Source organism: Aquarana catesbeiana, linkage group LG07 (genome assembly GCF_042186555.1).
Source record: "Aquarana catesbeiana isolate 2022-GZ linkage group LG07, ASM4218655v1, whole genome shotgun sequence".
NCBI classification, from domain to species: Eukaryota; Metazoa; Chordata; class Amphibia; order Anura; family Ranidae; genus Aquarana; species Aquarana catesbeiana.
Genome location: NC_133330.1, coordinates 288,002,326 through 288,026,413, shown reverse-complemented (window position 1 = coordinate 288,026,413; position 24,088 = coordinate 288,002,326). Strand labels below are relative to the sequence as shown.

At 42.7% G+C, this 24,088-nt stretch overlaps 1 protein-coding gene across 1 annotated transcript in view; it reads left to right on the top strand.

Moving 5' to 3' along the window:
- The first annotated feature begins 5,448 nt into the window (after positions 1-5,448).
- The window catches only part of ACOT11 (acyl-CoA thioesterase 11), an 87,231-nt gene continuing 68,591 nt past the window's right edge, over positions 5,449-24,088 (top strand). The window contains exon 1 of the mRNA XM_073593464.1: positions 5,449-5,486. The gene's annotated coding sequence lies outside the window, so the exon portion shown is untranslated. The remainder of the gene's footprint in view (positions 5,487-24,088) is intronic.

Here is a 24,088-nt window from a genome sequence, read left to right as displayed (position 1 = left end):
TTGTAGAGTGAATCTAGATTGCCTATCCATTTAAACCTATGATCTACTCAGGAAGGAATGCACACTATCCAGATATTTATATTATGAATTAAAAAGGTACCTAAATTGGAATCTCACTAAATGAATACAGCTGGTTGAAATAGTTCCAGAGTAGAGGTTCCTTTGTCAGGCAGCCCTAATCTTCATTTGCATTGCTTTGGAATACAGGCTACAAAGAGGGATCTGCATGAGTTTGAAGTGGAGACTCATACTGCCATCTGCTGGCTGCAGTGTTCATGACACCAGGTACTCAGGGCACCCAGACAATCAATAAGGAATAGTAATGCAGACAATTGGTTTGGAACAAATAATGACCTGCCATAGTCTGTGTAATTGGAGTCTTATAAGATTCTCTTGTTTGGCATCGTCATCGCACACTTGTCCCTCGTATATTTATGCCTAATACATCCAGCAGCATCATGCTTGGATTTTAACCGCTTGTTGTAAAGAAACAAAAGAAATAAGAAATTAAAATAAGCTAATTTATATTTGTGTAATTGATCCCATAGTTTAATAGGGTATTTGTGAAGCTAGAAATATAGTAGATGCCAATGTTGGCCTGATTTGTGGAGGTGTCATTTTCACCCTTTGGAGTCACTGACCCTCAACAAGCATGCAGGCAGTGAAGGCTAAGATTCCATGCCCAGCTCTCCTAAACACCTTTCCTCCTAGCAGAAAAAACACTTGACACATGTAGCTACATCTAGGCGCGTTTAAGCGCTCCAAGTGCTTGGGCATAATGAATTTCATTGGGCAGAATAATAATATATTCTGGGCATTGGAATGGATTAACAGGCAAGCACTTGGCGTGTCTAAATGGGCCTAGGCGCATCAATCGTTTTTTCTGCCAAAATGCTGCTGCTGCTGGATGCGCTGGTAGTGTTTTTTTTTTTTTCTGCCTCCAAACAACTATGTGTGCATGGATACATAGACTAACATGAACGGGTATTTACCCTACATTTACACCTATGCATTTTCTGGTGCGTTTTGTATTTTGCAGAAATGCACTACGGTCCATTTAACATGGTTTCCTAAGGATGTAGTTCACATCTCTGTGTTTTGCGGTGCTGCGGTCTTTTTTTTAAAGGGTCAGGGACTTTTTTTTCCGCAGCAAATTGCGTTTTGCATGTAATAGACTTCAATGGAGTCGCACGAAAGAAGAAAGTGTGCGTTTTTGCTGCTTTTTGCATTTTTTTTCTCTTTAAACACACTGCATATTGCTGATTGCTAAGGAGGGAGCCAGGAAGCAGGCTGCTGCGTCCTTAACAACTGATAAATCATCAGCTGTCAGTGGGGTTCCCCGTTGACAGCTGAATGTAAAAAAATGGAAAATTGTATCATACTTACCGTAATTTTCCTTTCCTGGTGCCTATCCATGGCAGCATACCTGTGATAGAGCTCCGCCTCTACTCCTCCTTCAGGACTAGTGAATAGCATAAATTAAAGGGCATAGCCCCTCCCCCAACATTCTTCGCAATATAGAATACCGAGTGTGGGAGCCTATGCTGCCATGGATAGGCACCAGGAAAGGAAAATTACGGTAAGTATGATACAATTTTCCGTTTTCCTGGTGCCTCCATGGCAGCATACCTGTGATAAATAACTAGCTCACACGGGTGGGTTTAATGCTTTAACGAAAAAATAAACTTTAATTAGACACAGACATAACGGCATGAAGCGCTTTTCTCCCAAACTCTACTGTTGTAAGAGCCCCGGGATCAATATGTTAATTATTGAGGAAAGTGTGCCGAGAAGACCAAGTGGCGGCCCTGCATACTGTTTCAAGAGAAACATTTGCCCTTGCTGCCCAAGATGCTGATAACGCTCGCTCTCGTTGAATGAGCATTCACCTGAGCCGGAAGATCCAAGTTCTTCACCCTGTATGCTTTCTGTAATAATTTAACGACCCAAGAGGCCAAGGTTCTGGGGTAAGCCTCCCTTCCTCTATTCTAGAGGTGACCTTAGGTGTGAACCCTCAGAGAGGGTGAAGTTCTACTTTGTCTGGAACAAAAGAAATGTGTTCATCTCACACTCCCAGGGAGTGAAGCACCGAAATCCTCCTGCCGCATGTAATAGCCAGGAGAAAGGTTGTTTTCAGGGTTAGGTTCCAAATTGAGACTTTATCTACTGGTGCAATGGCTGAGCGGATAATACTTCTAGTATCAGGGGAAGATCCCACTTTGGAAAGGAACGCCTGGTTGGAGGGCGCATCTTCAGTACACCGTTGAGAAATGTGACCACTAGAGGATCTTCAGCCCAGCTAATGTTGGTTGCTGCAGAGATTGCCGACACTTGTACCTTAAGGGAACTCTGGCTGAGACCCAAATCGAAACCTGTTTGAAGGAAACTCAGAATATCAACAGTGGTAGGAGAGACTGGATCAAAACCCTTTCCTGTAGCGTAAGATAGGAACTTGTCCAAAATCTTAGCATATATTGCATTGGTTGCTGGTTTCCTGGCTTTCAACAAGGTGGATATGACTTCCTGAGGACATCCTAACAGCTCAAACCTCCTCCTTTCAACCTCCATACTCAAAGATCCAGTTTTTGTGGATCTGGATGGATTAGCCGACCCTGGGTCAACAATTATGGGAAGGGGGGAATCTTGATAGGAGGTTTCACACTGAGGTGCAAGGCTAGGGGGAACCAAGGCCTCATCGGCCAATAAGCTAATGCTGCCAGTATTTGAACTCCCTTAGGAGTCTTGGAAGTAATTGTGGTCCAAGAGTGGGAACCCAGATGATAACGGGAGAGATTTTCCGGCCTGGTCCACCAGTGCAGGCTCCTGGACATCAGGGTTGACAACAGAATTGTCTGAGATAGATGTTGCTTTTTCCATTGTGCTAAAAAACCTGTCTGGAAATGTCTCAGATGCCAGTGAGACCACAGGACCATAGGAATGCAGGAAGACATCATGCCTTTGAGGCTCAGACATTGTGGGGCTGACAAGTTGGACTTCTGTAAAGTCTTCAACATCTTTTGGATGATGCCCTCCATCTTCTGTTGAGGTAAAAAAAACTGTGGCCAGATCTGTATTGAACATTGCTCCTAGTTAGATCATTTGTTGTGTTGGGATCAGCTGGCTGGCCCAGTGATTCATCAACCAACCTAGATCTGACAAAGACTACAGAAGTACCTCTGTGGGTTATAAGTTGATCCGGATTGTTTGATAACAATAGGATGTCATCCAGATAGTGGTAAATTCTTAACTCTCTCTCCCTTAGAGGTGCCAGGACAGATATTAGCACCTTTGTAAACACCTGCGGTTAGATGCACAGCCTGAAGGGTAGAGCCTGGAATTGCAGGTGGACATGACCCACTGCGAACCTTAGATACTTTTGGAAAGATGGTAGGATAGGGACATGAAGGTAAGCATCCTGCAGGTCTACTGATATCAACCAATCTCCTGCTTGTATGACTTGAATGATTGTCTGAAGTGACTCCATCTTGAAACTCTCCAGATAAATGTATTTGTTGAGTCTCTTCAAGTCAATCACAGGTCTCCAGTCGCCCGTCTTCTTCTGTACCAGGAAGAGGGTGGAATAGAAACCTGTAAAATGTTCTGCTGAAGGGACGGGTACTGCGGCCCCCTGAAGCCGAAGAGACTTCATAAACTGACCTAAGGCCAGAGCTTTCTCCGGGGAGGCCGAAATCTGGGTTTCCTTGAAGGAAACAAAGAAATGAAGGGTCTATAATTTTTATCATAGGTGTATTTGAAATGATAGAGACAATAAAAAGAAAGGGTTATCCAGCGCATGACAATGAGAAAGCCTGTATTGTAGTTCAGCTTAATATTGTCCTTTTTATAATTGGAATGCAAGAGAGAGAGAAGGAGGGAGGCGCACCTAAGTGCCATATTATAAGATTATTTTAATAGCGCAAACATAAATGCACTTACAGGAATGAAGACATCACAGGCATATCTGTCATGTAGAGAGTCCTCCTTGAGGGGTGCCAGCAGTCCGGTTTTCCCAGCGTTCGTGGTGTTTTCTCATGCACAGGACGCTGTTTCCACAGCAGGAAGTGAGGGAGATCCTGGCTGCCTGGCGTGAACCGCATGGGGGAAATGACGTCACCCGGTGGGCGGACCTTGATGTGAGGAGGACAGGAAAGAAACAAGGCTACGCGCTCAGAGCATACAGCTGGCCAGTGGAAGGAGCTGTATGCTCCGAACGCGTATCTTTGTTTATTTCCTGTCCTCCTCACATCGAGGTCTGCCCACCGGGTGACGTAATTTCCCCCATGCGGTTCACATTCTTCTTTTGAATTTTCGTTGATTTTCGAATTTCCAAAATTTCAGATTTTCGAATTTCAGAAATTTGAAAATTCGAAATTCTGGATTTTTGAATATTAGTTTAGAATTTGTTAAACGGGTTTTCATGAATTAACTAATTCGGAACTAAACGAATGGCACATGTCTAATAGGGGGGAAGCAAATCTAACAAGACCAAAAAGCCCGTCCACACTTGTCCTTCAAGGATTTTACCCTGTTTTGGTTCAGTCAATAATCTGACAGAGGTTGTGAATCTACCTGCCATTATTCTCAGTACTGTAACTTGAGAAACAACATGTAAATCACCCCTTATGCCGCGTACACACGACTGGACTTTACGGCATACTTGGTCCAGTGGACCGGAGTCCGTCGGACAATTCGATCGTGTGTGGGCTCCAGCGGACTTTTTTTCCCCAAAAGTTCGACGGACCTAGAAATGAAACATGTTTCAAATCTTTTTGACGGACTCGAGTCCGGTCGAAAAGTCCGCTCGTCTGTATGCTAGTCCGACGGACAAAAACCGACGCTAGGGCAGCTATTGGCTACTGGCTATGAACTTCCTTGTTTTAGTCTGGTGGTACGTCATCACATATGAATCCGTCGGACTTTGGTTGATCGTGTGTAGGCAAGTCCGTTCATTCGGAAAGTCAGTCGAAAAGTCCGCCGGACAAAGTCTGCCATAAAGTCAGTTTGTGTGTACGCGGCATTATGCACACTGCTCAGAATGTGACCCGGGCCTTAAACAATCAGCCAATCCCAATCAAAAACATGATATTTCGGGGATTCATTCAATACTGACAGTCTGCAGAATACCCCAAAAATGATGTTGCAGTGACTGCAAGGAAGTTTTAGAAAATCATAGAAAGGTCTCTTTTAATAACATTAAACTTCCAAATGGCTTGTCCAGCAATTTTATTAACTTTTTAAACAAACAGTTGAGTTTTAATTTAAATTCTCAGTATTTACATTTCATCACTAGAGTGCGCTAGTTAGAATAGTTCTCATTTGGACCCTCTCCACTGTACACAGTGCTGTACATTTACAATACCTGTTTGCAGACACACCTTGTTGGGTGCTCCTGTAAACAAAGCACAGGAGTTTTTATATAGGGTGGACTGACCTCCCAAAACTTTACTTTGTATAAACCTCTTGGCTTTCGGATCTGCCCTGTAAAGGTATGTAGTCTTTGTAGTATTGTAAAAACTCATTGCCGGAACCCTAAATCTAAATGGTCAGTTCTTGATAATGTGCAAAGTACAGTAACCAGTATTATCATTATTTGGCAGCTGTTCTGTCCCAGTACTATGTATTTTTCTGTTGTACTGAACTGTATCAGGTTGCTATTGTTGTGATGTACTGTATGCTAACATCTAGTGGGGGTTTGGGGACAGTACAGCTTGTTCACTTATGTGTATCTCTCTCTGTACTTCTCTCCTGTTTAGTACTAGTTAGTTCAGGCCCTGCTTGTTTCTTCCAAGTTCCTTTAGCATTTTTTGCAGAGACTGAGCTTAGGAAGTCATTGTCTTCTTACACTTCAATCGACTGGAAAAACATCCTCCGAAATAAAAAAGAATTATGTGTCTTAATGAAGATTTATAGGTGATCTCCAGGTTTCATTTAAAGGGGTTCTAAACCCTTGTGATTTTTCACCTTAATGCATTCTATGCATTAAGGTGAAAAACCTTCTCTCATGCTGCAGCCCCCCAGACCCCCCGTTTAACTTACCTGAGCCCTGTCCTTATTGCGCCGGGGACGAGCACACTCGTGTCCTGATTGGATAGATTGATAACAGCACAGCCATTGGCTGTCGCTGCTTTCAATCAAATCCAATGACACGGGGGCGGGGCCAAGTCCTGCTTTCTGTGTCAAAAGACGCAGAAACAGGACACAGGAGCACGCCCGCACAGGTGTACCGAAGGAGAGTGCTTTTCTGACTGAGTACCCGAGAAGAGGAGAAGCCACCAGCACCACTGAGGGACCCCAGAAGAGGAGGATCAGGGCCACTCTGTGCAAAGCCAACTGCACAGTGGAGGTAAGTATAACATGTTTGTTATTTAACCACTTCAGCCCCGGAAGAATTTACCCCCTTCTTGACCAGAGCAATTTTTGCGATTCGGCACTGCGTCGCTTTAACTGACAATTGCGCGGTCGTGCGACGTGGCTCCCAAACAAAATTGACGTCCTTTTTTTCCCACAAATAGAGCTTCCTTTTGGTAGTATTTGATCACCTCTGCAGTTTTTATTTTTTGCGCTATAAACAAAAAAATAGCGACAATTTTGAAAAAAACGCATTATTTTTTACTATAATAAATATCCCCAAAAAATATATGAAAACATTTTTTTTCCTCAGTTTAAGCCGATACGTATTCTTCTACATATTTTTGGTAAAAAAACCCCCAAAAAACACAATAAGCGTTTATTGATTGGTTTGCGCAAATGTTATAGCGTCTACAAAATAGGGGATAGTTTTATGGCATTTTATTGATTTTTTTTTTTTTACTAGTAATGGCAGTGATCAGCGATTTTTATCGTGACTGCGACATTATGGCGGACACATTGGACAGATTTGACACATTTTTGGGACCATTGGCATTAATACTGCGATCAATGCTATAAAATTGCATTGATTACTGTAAAAACCTCACTGGCAGTGTAGGGGTTAACCACTAGATGGCACTGTAGGGGTTAAGTGTGTCCCAGGGAGTGATTCTAACTGAGGGGGGGAGGGGCTGTGTGTGACACATCACCGATCACCGCTGCCGATTACAGGGAGCGGTGATCAGTGACAGTGTCATTAGGCAGAATGGGGAGATGCTTGTTTACATTAGCATTTCCCCGTTCTTCCTCTCCGTGAGACGATCGCGGGTATCCCCGCAGACATAGAGTCCGCGGGACCCGCGATCACGGTCACGGAACTCCCACAAGCCGCCTCTTTAAGGGCAACGTACAGGTATGTTAATCTGCCTGTACATGCCCTTCTGCCGCAGTATATCTGCGTGAGGCGGTCGGGAAGCGGTTAAAAAGAAAAAAAATGAGCGTTTAGTAACCTTTTAGCTTAAATAGTTCTATTAGACCAAGCTGATCCAAACAAACTATTTACTTCCCTAACAGTTGCAGGAGCTGTGAGTGCTGTACAAACTGAATGTAGCCTCAGCTACAAATCTTCCCCTGATTGGTTGAAGCAGAGAGCGACCTGATGACGTCACAATCTTCAGTTCAGCCAATCAGAGGAAGCTTTGTATTCATTCATAGAAGCACTGCCAGCAGCTAGTTACATAGTTAGTCTGGCTGAAAAAAAGACACAAGTCCATCTAGTTCAACCAATAGAAGGAAACTATTTAAAAAAAAATAAATATATAAATAAATACTTAATAATAATAATAATAATATAATATATATACACATACACAATCCTATATATACAATCCTATACCCACAGTTGATCCAGAGGAAGGCAAAAAAAACAATAAAGCATGAACCAAGAGGCAATCGAATATTACTTTACCTATAAATGTTAGTATCCAGCTATATTATGTGTATCTAGAAAACAATCCAGGCCTTTCTTAAAACAATCTACTGAGCTGGCCAGAACCACCTCTTGAGGGAGTCTATTCCACATTTTCACAGCTCTTACTGCAGAGGCGCTTTGCCGGCGGTATAGCCGCTCTGCCCCATTGATTTCAATGGGCAGGAGCGGTGAAGGAGCGGTGTATACACGCTCGAAAGATGCTGCTAGCAGGACTTTTTTTCCCTTCCTACTAGCGTACCGCTACAGTGTGAAAGCCCTCGGGGCTTTCACACTGGAGACACAGCAGCGGCTGTTTCAGGTCAGTTTGCAGGCGCTATTTTTAGCGCAATAGCGCCTGCAAACCGCCCCCAGTGTGAAAGGGGTCTAAAGTATAATCTAAAGGTTTTTTTAGTTTTGGATAGAATATAGAAATGATTAGAAACTCTTCAATTCTGGTATTAACTTTTTGAAAATGTATGCTACCCCAACAAAAACAACAGCACTGTGTTTGCTTTATTTAGCTTTTTCCCCCTGTAGTCATTCTGCTGCATACTGTATGTGCACTAACCCAGTCATTCCCAGTATTAGATGCCAAAGAGTAAAGTCTAGGTGTCCACGGTGAAGCCCATAATAACTTCTCCTTTAGTATTACCACAACACTGAGGCAGGACATGTGCATGCACCAGAATAACTCGATTGCAACATATCATCCGTCATCTGGCCTCATTCTGGGAAGAAAAGGACTGCAAAGATGACCCAGGATCACATGAGTCTAATACTGTAGGAGCAAGTAGAGGGTGTGGTGCAGGAGGATAAGGAGCCCCAGAAAAAGTTACTTTACTTTTGGGCAACCTCAGGTCTTAGGCCCCATTCACACTAGCGCGTTTTTTGATGCATTTTGCATTTTGCAGAAATGCACGGGAATTTTTTAACATGGGTTCCTATGGAACATGTTCACATCAATGCTTTTTTGTATCTCCGCGTTTTTGGAAAGGGTCGGGGACTTTTTCTCATGCAAAATGCAGCGTTTTGCATGTAATGGTTTTCAATGGACAAGCATCAAAAACGCAAGTGCACCTTTTTTGCAGCGTTTTTGATGCGTTTTTGATGCGTTTTTGGTGCGTTTTTGCCGTTTTTTTTTTTTTTTTTTTTTTTTTTTGTAATTTTTTGGTAAGACTGTAAAAAAAAATGAAAAAAAAAACGTAAAACGCAAATCGCGGCAAAATCGCGGCAAAAACGCGGCAAAAACGCGGCTCAAAAACGCGGCAAGCATGAAAAAAAAACCTCCAAAAACGCTCAAAAGCAACATGCATAGGTGTGAATCGAGCCTAACTCCATAGTCCAATCTTAACCTTTTATAACAAACACTCAACAGCAGAAAGTAATTAGAATTTTTATACAATTTTATTAACGTTCTCTCTTGATATTCATCTGTATTCTATATACTTTCAATACTGTTTTTCTTTATTTATATATATATATATATATATATATATATATATATATATATATATATATATATATATATATATGTTCTATTTCTGATGTATTCAATGTCTCCACACAGTGGATGTAATGGCTTGTTTTCGGCCGTTGTGGGTTTCAATAAAAAACTATATTTGAGAAGAAAAAAGTTACTTTACATACGTTTCTAAATTATAAAGAATTTAGAAATTCTACAGATGTTTCTAAATCAGGTATTTATTTGTTTTTACATCTCCAAATTCCACTGTAAAAAAAAAAGAAAAGAACCTCTATTAGTAAGAATTTCTGTTTTCAACTTGGTGCTGGATTATTGAGATCCTTGGACTGAAAAGATGTGACATAGCACCACATTCCATGAGACACAAAAGATAATAGATAAACTACATGTTCAGACTTTTAAGGTGCAGACCCGCAATAACGCAGCTTTTGTTAGAAGTTTCAAAAACGTGTCCTTTTTATTGTTCGATATATGTTATTAAAAATATCAGACATAAAATACCTGTCAATTATTGTTACATGATTGTGACCCATCACTGCACATTTGTCATGCCTCTGTGTTACCAACTCCCATATCTCACTTGGGCTTTATTCATATGGCATTGTCATCTTATAAATAGGTTATATACCGAGAAAGGTTCAGTTCAACGCATTTCCCAGTTAAGCTTCTTCAGGAACTCAGAAGTATCTTAGAAGTTGGTATATACAATCAATACCAACATGTATATAAATAAAAGAAAGTGCTGCGCTAACCTGTATTCATTATTATTTCCCTGTGTACTTTCACATAAATATACACTCTAGAATATATCTATCTATAACAAACCAAATTTATGTAGCGCTGGTAGATTTGCAATCTACCATATGTTAGGTAAATTTAGTAACTTGTTCGTTAAATAGGTTAGTTTTGCCTCTGTTCCAGCTTGGCTGATGTTGTGTGTGTTTCCATACTGACCGGTGGGTGTCGCTGTTATCACTGGTCAGTGTTGGAAAGGCAACGTGTCGAAGCGTATGGATGCTCTTCTGTCCCAGAGACAACTCGGTGGAGGTGGTCCTCCGAGTTGCATTCTGGGCGAGGGTATTTATGGGACAGACGCCATATTGTGGGGTTCGTTTTACAGCCACCTGCTGGCCCTCCTGGCTGACAGGTATGCGTTAGAGAGCAATCTTGTGGTCCTCCGTTCCAGGGGCCCACGCCGCTGAGGCGCAGGGGTGGGCCCAGAAGCTTGTCTGGGGCCTACCACAGCAGCCGAGGAATGGTCCTGAGCTGTCTATCCAGAAGGGAAGAAGCTGGACAACCGAGGAGATCCCAGGGGAGGACCCGTCATGGAAGGATCATGCAGAGTGCTGGTCTGGAGAGGGGCCTGGTGACTTGGTTGGAGGATGTATCCGAAAGTAACCATACAGCATAGTGTTGCCGGGTTGGCTTAAAGGTTCAAGCACTGTGACTGACGTTCATTGCAGAAAACCAATACATCCTGTGGCAGAGGATCGTACAGGTTTATCCCAAACAAGTCTGTGGCAGAGACTTTTGTTCGTGCTACGTACTGGCTGCTAGGCAAGTGAGAGAGGCCTATCCAGGTGAGCAAAGAGTGTGTTCCACGAGGGGAGCGCATTCTATTGTAATATCCAAATTCTACCAGGACATTTGTCAAGAATCTTACAAGAAGATATTTGAGTTTCTTCTGCAGTTTCCCTTCTGCCTCTTTCCTGCTACTTCCTTAATAAATCGTTTAATAAAGCATTGAAAACGTATTCAAGTGTTGGTGTGTGCATCGTCCAGAGGTAAACTCAACGGAACCCTAGACCCGGTGTCGGTAAAACAGAGGGAAGGAGAGTGAAGGTAACAAGCCCACTTAAACCAGCAGCTCCACCGAGAGTTATTGCTACATATATAAAGTGCTCTAGTGACAAAATAAATTATCAATAAAATGACTCAGTGCAACAGTATAATGCAATATATAAAATAATATCATATTATAATATCATCATCTGTCATAAAAGAAAGTCCATTGTTAAAGTGCTCAAATTGTCTACACAAACGTGTTCCAGTGCACCAAAAGTGCTATGTGCAAAATTCTACGTTGACAAGTTCATGTGAAGACATGCGTTGATATAAACTTATACAGTATCTCACAAAAGTGAGTACACCCCTCACATTTTTGTAAATATTTTATTATATCTTTTCATGTAACAACACTGACGAAATTACACTTTGCTACAATGTAAAGTAGTAAGTGTACAGCTTGTATAACAGTGTAAATTTCCTGTCCCTTCAAAATAACTCAACACACAGCCATTCATGTCTAAACCGCTGGCAACAAAAGTGAGTACACCCCTAAGTGAAAATGTCCAAATTGGACCCAATTAGCCATTTTCCCTCCCCCGGTGTCATGTGACTCATTAGTGTTACAAGGTCTCAGGTGTGAATGGGAAACAGGTGTGTTTAAATTTGGTGCTTTCGCTCTCTCATACTGGTCACTGGAAGTTCAACATGGCATCTCATGGAAAAAACCCTCTGCTATGAGGATCTAAAAAAAAAAAATTATTGCTCTACATAAAGATGGCCTAGGCTATAAGAAGATTGCCAAGACCCTGAAACTGAGCTGCAGCAGGGTGGCCAAGACCATAGAGCCGCTTGACAGGACAGGTTCCACTCAGAACAGGCCTCACCATGGTCGACCAAAGAAGTTGAGTGCACGTGCTCAGCGTCATATCCAGAGGTTGGGAAATAGACGTATGAGTGCTGCCAGCATTGCTTCAGAGGTTGAAGGGATGGGGGGGGGTCAGCCTGTCAGTGCTCACACCATACACCGCACACTGCATCAAATTGGTCTGCATGGCTGTCATCCCAGAAGGAAGCCTCTTCTAAAGATGATGCACAAGAAAGCCTGCAGTCTGCTGAAGACAAGCAGACTAAGGACATGGATTACTGAAACCATGTCCTGTGGTCTGATGAGACCAAGATAAACTTATTTGGTTCAGATGGTGTCAAGTGTGTGTGGTGGCAACCAGGTGAGGAGTATAAAGACAAGTGTGTCTTGCCTACAGTCAAGCATGGTGGTGGGAGTGTCATGGTCTGGGGCTGCATGAGTGCTGCCGACACTGGGGAGCTACAGCTCATTGAGGGGACCATGAATGCCAACATGTAATGTGACATACTGAAGCAGAGCATGATCCCCTCTCTTCGGAGACTGGGCCCCAGGGCAGTATTCCAACATAACAAACCCAAACACCCCTCCAAGACGACCACTGCCTTGCTAAAGAAGCTGAGGGTAAAGGGGATGGATTGGCCAAGCATGTCTCCAGACCTAAACCCTATTGAGCATCTGTGGGGCATCCTCACACGGAAGATGGAGGAGCGCAAAGTCTCTAACATCCACCAGCTCTGTGATGTCGTCATGGAGGAGTGGAAGAGGACTCCAGTGGCAACCTGTGAAGTTCTGGTGAACTCCATGCCCAAGAGGGTTAATATTAAGGCAGTGCTGGAAAATAATGGTGGCCACACAAAATATTGACACTTTGGCCCAATTTAGACATTTTCACTTAGTGGTGTACTCACTTTTGTTGCCAGCGGTTTAGACATTAATGGCTGTGTGTTGAGTTATTTTGAGGGGACAGCAAATCTACACTGTTATACAAGCTGTACACTCACTACTTACATTGTAGAAAAGTGTCATTTCTTCAGTGTTGTCACATGAAAAGATATAATAAAATATTTACAAAAATGTGAGGGGTGTACTAACTTTTGTGAGATACTGTATATAAAGTCCATTCAAAAAATCAAATCCATAAAAAAACTGGTAAAAGCAAGCATGTCCTTGGGTCCACTCAGGTGCTCCCCCCTTCTGTATATGCGCTCACCTTAGAACGTGTGACCTTGCCATTAAGCTTGGTCTAAACATGCATATGAAATTGGTGTTCCACCCTAAAAAAAAAAAAAAAGTCATGATTGTGCCTAAAAAAAAAATAAAAAAAAACATTTGGATATATTTTTTTTGTTTTACTTACCTCTAAATGCCTGTTGCTAGGGGGTCCCTTGTAGTCTGCCTCTTCCAGTGCCTGGCTGGTGACATCACTTCCCCCTCGGCACAGGAAGGGCTCAGCTCTGCTCCCTCCCTCCTGTCAATCATCTGGGACCCATTACAGGTCCCAGGTGACTGAACGGCCAATCACGGCGCGCAGCGCCGCTTGCGCATGCGCAGTGGGTGCCAGGCTGTGAAACCACAGCCCGGCGCCCACAGTTGCAATTCCGGCGCCACTGAACGGAGGGGGAGACGTGCGGGACTTCGATCCCCCCCATCGCTGGACCCTGGGACAGGTAAGTGTCCAATTAAAAGTCAGCAGCTGCAGTATTTGTAGCTGCTGACTTTTAATTTTTTTTTTTTTGACTGGCCCTCCTCTTGAACCACCTCTGGGTTCAGTGTTTGTACTGGGATCCTGAGCTGGTTGCTGGCACGTTTTCCACATGTATATAATAAGAGAGACTAGATAGTGTGATATCGTTTTAAGTCAATTTATTAATAAACATTAACCCCTTCTTTAGGGTACTCACATTTCATGGGTGCTACAGTGCACCACTCTTTAAAAGGGAACGCTGTGTCCGCTGAACGAATGTGTCCTTTCCTTGATGAGACCGATCCTCTGCCTTACGCACCCTCCTGTCCCCTCCCCTACTCAATATATGTTTCTGGTAGCTCGCAAGATTCTCAGTGCTTAGAATACCAACATGTATAATAACAATTATAAAAAATACACTATTGAGGGTTACTTATATAAAAACAGCTTGGATCAACTGTAGGTGAAGGATTGTGTATATGGGATTGTATGATAATTAATTTTTTTTTTTTTTTTGCACAGCGGTGGGGGTAGATGTGGAACAACTATAGCCCTATATAGGTACCATCCCATAAGAAAGATATAAAATCAAAAGTTAAAGTGAGGTAGGGTGGGACTTTGTACCTTTTGTAGGGTTTGAATAAAGATATATGCCACATGATTCCCTTCTGTCCGAGATCTCCCTTTCCCCCCTCTCCTATCTATGACCCTTTCTCTCTCTCCCTCTTCGCTCTTCTCGCTTTCTTTCTGGTTTCTCACTATCCTGGTTCCTGCCGTTGCCTCCTATGGAGGGGGGTTGCTGGAGAAGAGCCTCCCCTTCGGCAACGATTGTGGGGATATGGCATTTTATGCAGTATTCATTTTTTTATACCATCCCCTATTTTCACTATGCCATAGGATAATTGTGAACAATATTGATCATTGGTAATTTTTACACATTTCTAGCCTCTGCGCGGGTGATCAACGAGCTAAACATATTGAAACAGAATAAAGATATATGCCACAAATTTTAAAGAAATGTGCTTAAACTTTATTTTTCATATAACAATTCAAACAAAAAACTCTGAGCCTCCTTGGCTTGCCCCTAGTCTATGAGATACCGTTGGACATCAAATAAGCTATATGTAATTCTATATCGATTGAAAATGAATTGTTATATCAATTCCATTATAAGAATATTTGGGCAACTGTGAATATCTTATAAACTCTCAATGACAATGTTTTGGAAATTTTATATATCTTTTATATATAAAAAATTGTCGATTATCTGTTAATACCGATTTATAATGCTGTCAATATTGTATTCTTAGGTTACTGCAATATTTCTATTGTACTCGTGCTATTCTAAGGCCCTGATGAAGCGGGGTGTCTCGCGAAATGCGTAGTCCATACTTTTTGATTCATCGTACCAGGATCAGCACGTCCTGGACCCAATTAACAATAACTGTGTTTGTACAACTGTAATACGCTTTTAACTAATAGATGAAAAATAAAGTTTAAACACATTTCTTTTAAATTTGTGGCATATATCTTTATTCAAACCCTACAAAAGGTACATACAAAGACCCACCCTACCTCACTTTACCTTTTTGATTTTGTATATATTTTTTTTTCGTTGAACCAGATGGACTTGTGTCTTTTTTCAACCTATGTAGCTATATATCATACATATGGACAAGAGTGCGACGCACAGGTTTAAAAACTCACCCCAACATCAGGAAGGGGTCACAAGGAGGAGAGAGGGGAACAAGGACACCCCCAAGACAGAGAAGCGAAGGAAGGAGAGACTCAGGGGGACAATGCCCTTGATCTAACAAAAGAGGGGTGGGGGGCTTTCGATAGCTATAAAAGATAATACATATACTTAGATCAGGCTGTTTTAGTGATAGTGAATAGTCAGTACAATTCAATAAGTGAATAAATAGAATATAAAGGAAAGTGCTACTCCTTTGGAAATAACTTAAATGTTAAACCTATGCGCCATATTCTTAATTTACCAAAAACACAACAACTTCATTTTCATATGAAAATCAACCAGCAAAAAGTCCATAAATAATAAAAAAAATTTCCCGGCCACCATGCTTTACATCCAACCAAAATGTTTTCACGACGTGTTAAAAGTGCTCACTCACCAACCATAAATAGCCATAAAAGGCCTAACGAGCCTGGTAGATACAATCCAATGGATGGGATGGATTCAATACCTCTTAAACTCCAATGCGATTCCTCTCTCAATAATAACGTAAACCAAAAACCCAAATACTATCCTCCATAGTGCAGCAACTTTTATTTAACATGGGGAATCTTAAAACAAAACATATTGCACTCACATATTCCGAGAGGCACCTCCACAAGTAGCTCTCACACAGTACCCTCGCAAATGCCGCTTGCACTTTCCGAGCCGGCGTGCTTTTCAAAGACCTGGAAGTGGCATGGGGGCAAAACCGGTACATTGTGAGTGCTGCTTGTGGAGGTGACTCTCGGGTATATGAATATGTGAGTGCAATATTTAGCACTTGCATTAGCAAATCACTTCTGACAAGTTTTCCTGACACCAAGAAAAAAATGGTGACAGGGAAGGGCACAGTCTGTGACTGACAGCCTCAGCTCTGTTCCTGTGTGAAGGGGGGTGTTTCCCTCCCCTCTAATGTTTTAACTTCAGCTCCCCACCCCCTGCTTTTCAGAGCCGAGGGATCCTGTGTAAATTGTGGACTTCGAACACACATCCACCCAGACCTGGATCACCTGACCTCACCTGAATATATATGCTCTCCCAGCAGGCCAAGGGATTCAACAAAATCCCTGCCCATTGGCTGAGATACCCCATATACCCATAACCTGACCTTATGTTGTCCGTCTCAATCTTATACCTCCAAGTGCCCGGCCACCTGGTGGTAGAAGAGGAAAGTACAACCAGGCCAAACTTAGGGAGAAGTCAATGGATCCCTAGTAATTAACTACAGTAGCTACTCCTGACAAGGAATTTTGCGAGGAGCTCCCTAACTAAACCCCAGGGTGCTACAAACAGGTACAACTTATGTAAGAGGTTTTGTTTCATCTCTGTGTATTACTTCACTGGGTATATGTAACAACCACTTTAAGCAATTACCTCAAAATGAATGAGTTATACACACTTTTTACCATAGAACCTTTCTGTACTATCTTCCAGGACAAAGTCATTCTCAGACTATCTCTTGAACATTGTCCTAAAGTAGTATCCGATTTCCATCTGGATATAGGATGAACTTTACCAGATGGACTTAGTTCATCTTGCCTCAACATACTTGGAGAGCAGAGAATTGCTTTATTTAGGAAGACAGAAATACTTCTGGCTATTCCTGCAAATGCAAACAAGGGTGAAGCAATTGTCTACATGTGTTTCTCAACTCCGGTCCTCAAGGCGCCCCAACAGGTTATGTTTTCAGGATTTCCCTCAGATGAAACTGATGTGGTAATTACTAAGGCAGTGAAACTGATCAAATCACGTGTGCAAACTGATGGAGAGCCTGAAAACATGACCCGTTGGGGCGCCTTGAGGACTGGAGTTGAGAAACACTGGTCTACAATGGTATCCTCATGGATCGTAGAAAACATTCTCAACTGCTACATGTCTAGTGGCGTCCATCCCCCTCCCCCCCCCCCCCCCCCCAAGCATGTTTTTGCAAATTCTACTAGGGATATAGCTACTTCTTGGGCCCCTCTTGCTGAAGTTCCAGCAAAAATTATATGTAAGGCCACTGGCTGGTCTTTGCAAAGCATGTTTGTCTCACATTACAAGGTGGATGTAACGGCTTCTTCTCATTCTTTAATATTTCATGAGTAATAAACCCATTTTTGAATAGTCTTGTTGTATTGCTATTGAAAATCCGAAAATCCAATATACTGTATGTTTACATAGGAGTATGCCGGGAATACAAAAAGAAAAAAAAAACGGGCCACTAATATTTCCTGTATAAAGGCATACATTTATAAGGACAAGGTTACAATCAGGAAAAAAATAAAACACAATTCAAAAAACAGATTGTTGCTGTCCATAGCAACCGACCCCTATCAAGTTTCTGCAGTAAGTAAACGGAAATGAAAATACAAGCAGCTATAATTTACGCCATCAGTACCATCCTACTCTAGTGTTTGCAGATAAGCAACACAATCATTTGGAGTGTAAAATCAATGTAGTAAAATAGTACATTTGTTTATACAGATCTTTATCCTACCTAAGAAAGCGTCAGTTGTGGAGGAAAGAGGGAGGGGGGATTGGGGGTATAGGTATTGGACCAACCATCATCTCATTCAGGATATCTTATCCAGGGTTCCTCCAAATGTTCTATGGGTTCTTTAGAGGGGAGCAGTGGTGGATTAACCTCCCCTCCGAAGGTGCCTGCATAGACCTGTGCTGATGTAACTTTACAGAGTCAACAGTGTTGGAGTCATCAAGTGGAACCTCAACCTCGCCTCTTCTCACAGGTGGGAACTTTTTATTGTTTATAAGGAACTATTTTCCCAATGACCCCCAATGTAAGAGGGCACTACACTGACCCCCAATGTAAGAAGGCACTATACTGACCACCAATGTAAGAGGGCACTATACTGACCACCAATGTAAGAGGGCGCTATACTGAGCACCAATGTAAGAGGGCACTATACTGACCACCAATGTAAGAGGGCACTATACTGACCACCAATGTAAGAGGGCGCTATACTGAGCACCAATGTAAGAGGGCACTATACTCAATCCCAATATAAGATGGCACTAAACCAACCCCCAATGTATGGGGACAGTACACTGACCCCAGTGCTAAGGGACACTATACCAACTGCCAATGTAAGAGGGCACTACACTCACCCCCAATATATGAGGACACTACACTCACCAATGTAATAGGGCACTATAAAGACCACCAATGTAAGAGAGCACTACACTCACCCCCAGTATAAGAAGGCACTACACTGACCCCAAATGTATGGGGGCACTACACTCATCCCATTGTAATGGGGCACTATACTAACCACCACTGTAATAGGGCACTACACAGACCCCCAATATAAGAAGGCACTACACTGATCACTAATGTAATGGGGCATTACAATCACTGCCAATATAAGAGGTCACTGCACAGAACCCCAGTGTAATGGGGCACTATATTAACCATCAATGTAAGAGGGCACTATATTCCCCCCAATATAAGAGGGAATTGCACAGACCCCCAATGTAATGGGGCACTAGTCTGACCACCATTGTAATAGGGCACTACACTCTCAATATGAGAAGGCACTACACTAACCCCCATTGTATAGGGGCACTACACTGACCCCAATATATTGTGGCACCATACTGACCACCAATATAAGAGGGCACTACACTTACCTCCAAAATAAGAGGGCACTACACTGACCACCAATGTAAGGAAGCATTCTTCCCAGTGACCTCTAATGTAAGGGGGTATTTCTCAACTGCCTACAAATGCATGGGTGCTTTTCCTCACTGCAGACTATGCTGTCAAGCAAAGTGAGTGTGACAGGGGTTGGGACAAGCTATATAACTACCAGGGTTGCTTGCTTGAGTTGTTGTGGCAATCGCTTTCACTGGTATGGGGCCAATCACACCTATGCAGGTTGGTGTTTTGCCTTACCCCGTGCACATACTATATGTTAACATGCTGTATGCTGCACATTAAAATGTATTGCATTACATAGTTAGTCGGGTTGAAAAAAGACACAAGTCCACCTAGTTCAACCAAAAAAAAATACAATCCCATATACACAATCCTTCACCCACAGTTGATCCAGAGGAAGTCAAAAAACCCCAGCAAAGCATCCTTCAATTTGCTACAGCAGAGGTAAAAATTCCTTCCTGATCCCCTGAGAGGCAATCAGATTTTCCCTGGATCAACTTTACCTATAAATGTTAGTACTCAGTTATATTATGTACATTTAGGAAAGAATCCAGATCTTTTTTAAGGCAATCTACTGAGCGGGCCAGAACCACCTCTGGAGGGACTCTTCCACATTTTCACATCTCCTATATTTGGAGATGAAATCTTTTTTCCTCTAAACATAAAGAGTCCCCCCTTGTCCTCTGTGATGACCTTAAAGTAAATAATTCAACACCAAGTTCACTATATGGACCACTTATGTATTTGTACATGTTGACCCTTAATCTCCTCTTCTCAAGAGGGAATAAATCCATTTCCTCTAATCTTTCCTCATAGTTGAGCTCCTCCATGCCTCTTAGTTTAGTTGCCCTTCTCTGCAGATTTGGTGCCTAAAACTGAACTGCATATTCCAGATGAGGGTAAGGTTGTCCATTTACTTTGAACAAGCTAACTTGTACTTAGTTTGCATTGCACCATTTCAACATAAATGGTTCCCATCTGTTGTGGTGCACTGCAATGCACATGCATTGGGGTTCCCTTCAAAGCTGGTCATGTGTTACTAGGCATTGTGGTAACCTGCAGTAAAGCGCATGTTTTACCACCATGCAAAAGTAAAGTACAAAGCTAGTTTTAATGACTTTTTTTCACTTTTGGGAGCATCTGTTACACCCATATTGAAGGTGTAACATAAAACATTGTCTCACACTCTAACAGCTCCATGTATACTGCTCCAGTGCGGTCCACAAACTGTCTACACAGTGGATGCCAGCCCACTAATTATGTTCAGCTTGTTGATAACCGTGATAATTGATCTAGTAAATGGAGAGAAAGCAGGGTTGGGGACTATGCTATGACAAAGTGCTATGTAGCGTGAAATGGGTTAACAGCCCCATCTCTCTTGCTGAGCTGTATTGTTCTGTGAATTTATAATAATAAAGGAATCATTTTGCTGGAGTGTGATTATCCATTCACATTCTTTTGATGCCACCACACTTACCGGAATTGCGTGTAGCTTCCTGGAGTTTAGGCAGGGTTGCTCCTCACAAATGTACTTGCCAGGAGTAGTTATCCTGGTTGATTGCTAGAGATCTATTGATTTCTCCCTAAGTTTGCCCTTGTTGCACTTTTCTCTTCTACTACTAGGTGGCCGGGTACTTGGTGGTACTAGATACGAGAAGGGCAATGTAAGGTCAGGTTATAGGTATATGGGGTATCTCAGCCAATGGGCAGGGGTTTTCTTGGATCCCTTGGCCTGCTGGGAGAGCCTATATATTCGGGTGAGGTCAGGTGATCTGTGTTCTGTGCCACCTGGATGGCTGTCTGGCTGGACGTGTGTTGTATTGCCCGGGTTGCTAGGCTGGAGATGGGGTCTATCCCGGGGACATCTAGCTACTAGGCTGTCTGAGGGCCTATCCAGAAGCAAGAGAGCAGTGTAGGGTTGGGATTGCGGCTTGCAGTCCAACCAGAAGTGACGGTTCTGCCGGCTGGAGAACCTGTCAGTGGTCGGAGGTAGAGGGAAGCTGTCGCCAGGAAGGGACCATCCGCCTTATTACCAGGGACCACAGTGAGTAACTGAAGCAAGTACCGGAGCAGTATTCTCACTGACCGGGGACGGTGAAGTGAGTGATTGTAGTGAAAGTGACAGAACTGTTAAGCCTTGTGTTTGAAACCATTAAAGACTGTTGCCATAGGAGACAGCATTCCTACACATGCAGATGTGGCATTTTTCTGGATACCTTTCCCTGCATGGCTGTCCTCCTATTAAAGTCTTGGAGCCTGCCAATTATTCTTGCAACTACCTAATAGTGTCCTGGCCCTAACCCTCTCTTCCCAAGAAAAAGGTTTGTAAAGAGAAATAAACTTTCTTTTGCATCCAAGAAGTGTCTGGCACCCAATAACTTTAACAAATATACACCCATCATGCCTCACAACCCATTACATACAGAAGGATGTCAGCTATCCCTGGCCCTGGAGGTCCTCATTAGATCAAAGGAGGCCTGGGACCTTACTACGTGTGGGGTGCTTTCCCCTGCAGCCTTCTGTCCGTGTTTACATTTGGAGCGACTTTGCATGGCTCTTCCTGTACAGCTGCATCATCCATTCACAGATCCATGTGATTCCTCCAGCTACCACGGTAGAGGGACATGTAGATCTCAATGGAGCACAGGTACAGTGACATCACTGCACTTGTAGTCCATGGTTTACTTCCTCCAGCCCCATATTGGTAGGACCATACCCCCGTATGGACCAGGGGCTGGGATGTAAACAATGCAGGAGCCTGTGCATTACACCCATGACAGGCTGATCATGGTTGCAATGCTTTGCAGACTTGAATATAAAAATAATAATAATAATAATAATAATAATAATAATAATAATAATAATAAATGCACATTTCTTTCTTTAACCCCTTATCTACCAATGAACTATTATAAATGGCAGAGTATACAAGGGGTTAAAGCAAGGTGCTGCAGCCATGAGCTTACTACTGATTTTTAGTGCCAGCAGAGGACCTTTAGATAAAAGTGATCGGGTGGCTCTAAAGCTGACCGATCAATGGCTCTGCAGGTGTGCCCCCTTCTCATCGGCGGCGTCATGGTGGTTCCCAAGCCCTCCTATTCCTCCAGGAAGTTCCAGACTGCAGGAAATGACTCCCACAGTGAGAGCAGGAGGTGTTTGGTGAACAAATGAATTCAGAAGCAACGTGTATTATATCACTTCCAGGTTCACAGCTGTCATTCATTGGTTACTGTAGCCAAGGATGCAGCTAATTAAGCTTGATTTGTGCTTAATTAGCTGCATTGAAAGGCAGGGGAGACATTGGGGGTCTAATAGACTTGTGATTTCTACATAAAAAGGATATGGCACCTACCCAATGCTATCACATCAGGAATAATGATCTAAAATAAAAAAAATAAATAAAAAATGTAACTCACCTAAATCCATCTCGTACATGCCACGATCAAAACGCACAGCATAGAGCGAGCACATGTACTATATGTAATCATAAATTGCGCCACACATGTGAGGTATCACCATGGACATTGAAGTGAAAGCTATAATTCTAGGGCAATTATTCATGCTTAAAGCGGTAATAAACTCAGAGAAAACATTTATTATATTGCAGCTTACCAACTCTAATGGCCCATACACACGATCTGAATATCGTACGAAAACGGTCGTCCGAGGAAGGATCGTACGATATTCGGATCGTGCGTACACTACTTTCGACAGCCGATCACGACTGTTCATCCGATATTATTCGATCGGACATACCTGAAAATTTTCCTCGTACGATTCCAGATCGTACGATTTTCGTTTAGTCAGTATAGTTGTCGTCCGAAAATACAATACAAATACATTGTAACACGTGACATCACTTCCAATTTTTTTGTCTGTCATATGAGAATTTTCGTGACTTTATTTAGCTATTCAATTTCTACTTGCGACTATTAAGTGAGAATGGTCGTACGAAATTCGGATCGTGTGTATGGCAATGGCGTCCCTAGGGGGGGGGGGCAGAGGGGGCCCTGACCCCCCCCAACATTATGCTGTGCCCCACCATGTGCCCCCCCAATAAAAAAAAAATTTTTTTTTTTTACAAAAAATCAATGTCTAAGAGGGAGAGAGTCCCCAGTCAGCTCCTGCGGGTGATTCCCCCCCCTCCCTCTGCTCGCTGACACTGCATAATGCGAGCGCTCACACAACCACGGCCGCCCGATCTGCTCCTTCCCCTGCATCCTCATTGGCAGAGAGAAGAGCGAGTTGCAGGAAGGACTCCACCAGGACTCTCAGTATCTGAAAAAACAGACTGATTTCTCCCATCCTTAGGACAGGAGAACCAGCCTGTAAATTCCAAGAGATGCCAGACCAGAGCTGTCAATAGCAGGGGCAGGACAGCAAGAGGAGGCTGGGGAACCCCACAGTGGCAGGACACCAGGGCACGGAAGCAAGACAACCTTTGCAACCCTGATAGTTCTCTCACTGCTTTGGACCCTTATATTTTCTTGATATGCTGGTGACATATATCTCTTGTTTTCTGCCACCCTGGGGGGGCCCCAATACAGTAGGAAGGGAGCTCACTGCAGAACATGTGAAAGGGCCGTTGTGGGGTTGCAGTAACGGGCCCCAGGATATATTTATATCTATCTATCTATCTATCTAGATATATATATATATATATATATATATATATATATATATATATATATATATATATACATTTTATAGTTGCCCCCCTACTTTTGTCCCTGTCCCCCCATGTGCCCCCCCTAAGTATGAAAGCTGGAGACGCCACTGGTGTACGGGCCATTAGATGTGGTGGCTGTGTTAGTCTTTGTGTTTTAGTCTCTTGGTTTTCAACAGAACAATCTTTTCTGCAGATGTAGCAGTTTGAGCATTGAGACAAGCCATTTATCACTGACGGGTGCTTACAATAATCAGCTTTTATTTATTTATGTTAAACCATTCCAAAAGGAACACAACTGTTTGCTGTAACTGCTTATAAAGTATGAACTGGAGATTGGCTTCAATTAGTTGGTGTATTTCAATCTTCTAGTAAATCTAACAACCCCCC